Source organism: Dreissena polymorpha, chromosome 1 (assembly GCF_020536995.1).
Source record: "Dreissena polymorpha isolate Duluth1 chromosome 1, UMN_Dpol_1.0, whole genome shotgun sequence".
Classification (NCBI taxonomy): Eukaryota; Metazoa; Mollusca; class Bivalvia; order Myida; family Dreissenidae; genus Dreissena; species Dreissena polymorpha.
The window spans coordinates 190,418,718-190,424,756 of record NC_068355.1 but is presented as its reverse complement, the minus strand read 5'-3'; positions in this window follow the sequence as shown (position 1 = coordinate 190,424,756).

Here is a 6,039-nt window from a genome sequence, read left to right as displayed (position 1 = left end):
AAACAGGATGTGTGTTGTCATTATCAAACTTGCTTGTGGTAATAATTAATATGTGTATAATGTTACAACTTCATTGGACAATGGTTGGACAAATTGTTCCAATACATCTGATATTCAAATGTCTGTCTAAATAATTCATGAATTATGATGTGTTTTCTATGTTTAAAATTGCTATAGTAACACAGTATTATAAAGAGAATGAATCATATATTGGGTTATCTGTTACTATAACATCTTGTTTGGGCGTACTGTCTATTGGTCTGTTTAAAACCATTTCAGTGTCAGACCAGCAAAAAAGCAAAATATAAAAAGACTCCTGGCTCCTATCAAGGTGCTTAAATATTGTCATAAAGTGACTATAAGCATCTATAACTATCTCAAATTACTCATTGAGTGCTGTCAATTATGAGTGCATTCACACAAAGACACGGCTTGTGTTATTCCCTTTTGTCCATCCTCTTTCTAGCCTTTTGTGTCATCAATTATCACCTTGTGAACTCTGTAGAGGTGTGACTCAATCTTCATGAAACTTGGCCGTCATCAATTATCACCTTGTGAACTCTGTAGAGGTGTGACTCAATCTTCCTGAAACTTGGCCCAACATAAATCACAATGATATCTTGGAAGAATTCACAACTGAATCACTTGGGGTTTAAAACTACATCCCTAGATTAACTTTAATGAAAAGCTTGTATTTCTCTCATTAGAATTCTCCTGGAATTATTGCAAGAAAAGCCAAAAATTTGAAAAATGTATCATTTTATTTTAAGTCTAACTTACTATAGGGAATAAATATATTGTCCTCTATGTTGCGTTCACTTAAAAAAAAATTGCATACAATAGTTTAACAAACTAACTTTGTTAAACCTAAATAAGTGCGCATATTTATGTTAATAAGTGTAAAATTAAGTTATTGAACAATCTTCACAAAATTTATATGCAGGGCTTTGAATTCAACTACTCAATCCTCAGATTTGCAGTTAATTGCAGTGAATTCCATGGAAATTCTTTTTAAGGTTTATCTTAAGTCTGCACTGAAAGTACCACTGACACCAGGATTTCAGTGTAACTAAAACTGCAGTAGGCTATTGTTAGTTATTTATCAAGATGAAATATAATAATTCATATGCATAGTGAAAGTCATTTAATGTCTGTTAAAAAAACAAGCCAGCAATGAGGCGCAGCAGTTCTCTTTTGTGGCTATAGGAATACAATTTGACGATTCCAGCAGTCACATTTGTTTACAGTAACACACCAGGCTTTTTCTGCTCCATTTTGGGAATACGCCACACTGGAATTCTGGGAATTTCGCGTCGTGAATACCCCCATTTTGGGAAAAACATTATTCGCAAAATTGGCTCAATTGGGAAAAATTATCGCATTTAAATAGTGTTTCTTATATTTCAAAGAAGCCATTAACTGGTAAATAACCACTATTTTGATAACTTATTACTAAAATTTTACAAAGTATTATGAACATGTGAGATAAGTGGAGGTTTTTTAATCTGAATTTGGGGAGAAGGTCTGGCCTTTTTTAAGGTGAAAAAAATCTTGCGAAGCGCCGGATTTTGAGGAAAATAAGGAAAGTCTTAAATAATCATTAATATATTTTACAGTTTTTAAAACAAATTCAAGGCAACAGATAATTTAATTATGCAACACTTTCTATTTTCTACAGCGGATCAGGTTAACTTATATATTTTAAGGTAAAAAAAAAAAAAAAAAATATTTTTTTTTTTTTTTGGAATTGGGATTTTTTTTTTCAATTTGGAAAAAAAACAAACAGATTTGCATTGGGAATGGGGCCGAATTTCGGACCCGTGGCATACGGCGGAAAAAGCCTGCACACTCATTGTGAAAGTTAATAAACACATTAACACAAATTGTGTTGTAATTATTTCTTGGCATGATTATGTTGTTGTTTTAAAAAAATGGCTGCCAGGTGCTGGGGTAGTTTTCTTTAAAAAAAAAGTAAAACCTTGCGAAAACCACCTGCTCATAATGCTTTAGTCTGAAAGCCTTGGATTAGCGCCTTAGGACCTCTTGTATACCTTCAAGGCCAGTCAGAACTTAGCCTGGATCAAAATTGGATCAGATTTTTAGTTTAATAGCACTTTCCATTGCTAATCTAAAATCATGACATTTGTTCAGTTGGTACTTTATTTTCTTTTGACTGTTAACCAAAGAACATAATGTGTGCACATTGCATCCTATCTGATGACGCTTGTTGTTCTATCTAAGGCTAGTGACCAATTACAGACTGTACATTACTGATCTATACATGGTATATTCAAAGCTGTTTCTTGTGCAAGTATGTCTCATCATGTTTTTTTTAAAGTCCTGCTTAACTACCCAACACCCTATCAGCTCACATGGATATGTATTATAGGTGCCCAATATACATAATAATTTATCTCTATCATGACATGGCAGTGATGGGGAAAGATTTGTGCTAAATTGCATTCTACATGTTTTTTCTATGAAGTAAGACAAGAGGCACTTATTCAGAAAACGGATGCAATCTTAATTAACTGCTATTCCCACCAAAATTGTCTTAGTACTGGCAGTCAACAAGGATGTGTGTGGACCCTCTTGTTAGCTTGACTTTTCGAAGAAAAAAGAGAGCTTTACTACTAGCCCCTGCGTCAGCGTAGCCGTCGGCGTTGGTGAAATTTTTTATGCTACTCGAAAATATTTTCAGTGGAGCATATAGTTGCCAGTTTGTAGTTCCTTACTTCCTTCCTTCATTCCGTCACACTTTTGCTACCGTTTCTCATAGCGCCGTCAATACTTAACTAATCGCTTTCATATTTGGCATGTTGGTACCTTGCATGGACCTCTACCTTTTGATGAGGTTTGAGGTCACTGGGGTCAAGGTCACTGAGGCTAATAATAGACTTCCTTCTGTCACACTTTTGCAACCGTTTCTCATAGCGCCTTCAATGCTTAACCAATCGCTTTCATATTTAGCATGTAGGTTCTTTGAATGGAACTCTACCTTTTGATGAGGTTTGGGGTCACTGGGGTCATGGTCAAGGTCACCGAGGCTAATAATACACTATCTTCTGTCACACTTTTGCTACCGTTTCTCATAGCGCCTTCAATACTTTACCAATCACTTTCATATTTGGCATGTAGGTACCTTGCATGGACCTCTACCTTTTGATGAGGTTTGAGGTCACTGGGTCAAGGTCACCGAGGCTAATACTAGATTTTTTTAGGTGTTTATTAACACATACATCGACAAAGCGCATCATTGGGGAGCATCCATCAGTTTCACTGATATTCTTGTTTATTAAGTCAAATAACTTTAACACTATCAAAGATAATTAACTCAAACTTGGAACACTTCTTTATGGTAACAACACAATTTTGTACGTTAAGTTGAATTAATCTGCCAGCATTATTTTTAGAGTTATGCCCCTTTTTTACTTAGAAAATTGAAAATTTGGTTAAGTTTTGTGTTTAGGTCCACTTTATTCCTAAAGTATCAAAGCTATTGCTTTCATACTTGCAAGATTTACTAACTATCATGAGGGGACTGTGCAGGCAAAGTTATGTAACTCTGACTGGCATTTTGACAGAATTTTGGCCCCTTTTATACTAAGAGAATTGAACATTTGGTTAAGTTTTGTGTTTTGGTCCATTTTACTCCTAAAGTATCATGGCTATTGCTTTTAGAATTAGAACACATGCTAACTATCATAAGGGGACTGTTCAGGACAAGTTGCATAACTCTGGTTGGCATTTTGACAGAATTATGGCCCTTTTTTTAGTAACTTTCAATACTTTGATAAACTTTGTGTTTAGATGCACTTTACTTCTAAAGTATCAAGGCTATTGCTTTCAAACTTCAAACACTTTCTTGCTATCATGAGGGTTCTGTATCTGGCAAGTTGAATTAGACCTTGACCTTTGAATGACCTTGACTCTCAAGGTGAAATAAATAAATTTTGCTTAAATTGCCATAACTTCTTTATTTAGGATCAGATTTGATTCATACTTTTACAAAACAACACTTTCCTGACAAACCACAATGGACTTCACCCAAAACATCCCCCAGGCCCCACCCCAGAATCCCCCCCAATTTTTTTTTCCCCTTTTTTAATGCCACCGGTAGCAGTTGAACTGTCTGTCAGTCTGTGCGTCCATGCAAAACTTTAACATTGGCCATAACTTTTGCAGTACTGAAGATATCCCTTGGTATTTGGCATGGATGTGTATCTCATGGAGCTGCACATTTTGAGTGGTGGTAGTTCAAGGTCGTCCTTCAAGGTTAAAGGTCAAATATATGGCATCTCTCCGTCCATCCAAAAACTTAAAGATAAGTCATAACTTTGGCAATCTTGAAGACAGCAACTTGATAATTGGCATGCATGTGAACCTCATGGAACTGCACATTCTGAGTAGTGAAAGTTAACGGTCAATGTCATCCCTTAAAGGTCAAAGGTCAAGGTCAAAGGTCTAATTTTGCTATATTGAAGATAGCAACTTGATATTTGGCATGCATGTGAATCTCATGGAGCTGCACATTTTGAGTGGTGAAAGGTCAAGGTCTTCCTTCAAGGTCTAATGTCAAATATATGGCGTCTGTCCGTTCGTCCGAAAACTTTAACATTGGTCATAACTTTTGCAATATTGAAGATTGCAACTTGATATTTGGCATGTATGTGTATCTTATAGAGCATCACATTGTGAGTGGTGAAAGGTCAACGTCATCCTTCAAAGTCAAAGGTCAAGGTTAAAGGTAAAATTTTGCAATATTGAAAATAGCAACTCGATACTTGGCATGCATGCGTATCTCATGGAGCTGCATATTTTGAGTGGTGAAAGGTCAAGGTCATCTTTCAAGGTCAAAGGTCGAGGTCTAAGGTCAAATTGTGCAATATTGAAGATTGCAACTTGATATTTGGCAATGCATGCGTATCCTCATGGAGCTGCATATTTTGAGTGGTGAAAGGTCAAGGTCATCCTTCAAGGTCAAAGTTCAAATTATGCAATATTGAAGAAAGCAACTCGATGTTTGGCATGCATGCGTATCTCATGGAGCTGCACATTTTGAGTGGTGAAAGGTCAAGGTCATCCTTCAAGGTCAAAGTTCAAATTATGCAATATTGAAGAAAGCAACTCGATGTTTGGCATGCATGCGTATCTCATGGAGCTGCACATTTTGAGTGGTGAAAGGTCAAGGTCATCCTTCAAGGTCAATGGTCAAATTGTGCGATATTGAAGATAGCATTTCGATATTTGGCATGCATGCGTATCTCATGGAGCTGAACATTTTGAGTGGTGAAAAGGTCAAGGTCATCCCTCAAGGTCAAAGGTCAAATTTTGCAATATTGAAGATAGCAACTCAATATTTGGCATGCATGGGTATCTCATGGAGCTGCACATTTTGAGTAGTGAAAGGTCAAGATCATCCTTCAAGGTCAAAGGTCAAGTGTCAAATTTTGTGATATTGAAGATAGCAACTCGATAATTGGGATGCATGCATATCTCATGGAGCTGCACATTTTGAGTGGTGAAAGGTAAAGGTCATCCTTCAAGGTCAAATGTCAAATTTTGCAATATTGAAGATAGCAACTCGATATTTGGCATGCATGCATATCTCATGGAGCTGCACATTTTGAGTGGTGAAAGGTCAAGGTCATCTTTCAAGGTCAAAGGTCAAATATATGGCTTTAAAGCGGCGTAGTACATGTAGGGGGCATTGCGTTTCACGAACACAGCTCTTTCAACACTTACCTTACATACCACAATGGACTCCACCCAAACCATCCCCAAGGCCCCACCCAAGAATCCGCCCCCCCTTGAAAAAATTAATTTGATTCTTTATTCTTCTTATTTTTGAAATATCATCTAACAGATGACCATACACCCACATTATTCCCCCTCTCCAGCCCCCCCCCCCCCCCCCCCACACCCAAAGATTTTTTTTTTTGAAACGTGGTAAAAAAAATCTATTGAAAGTTTTTTCATTAAGATTGTTTAACATTTGAATTGTCTCCAAATCAGCTCTATAAGTTGAACCTAAGAAAA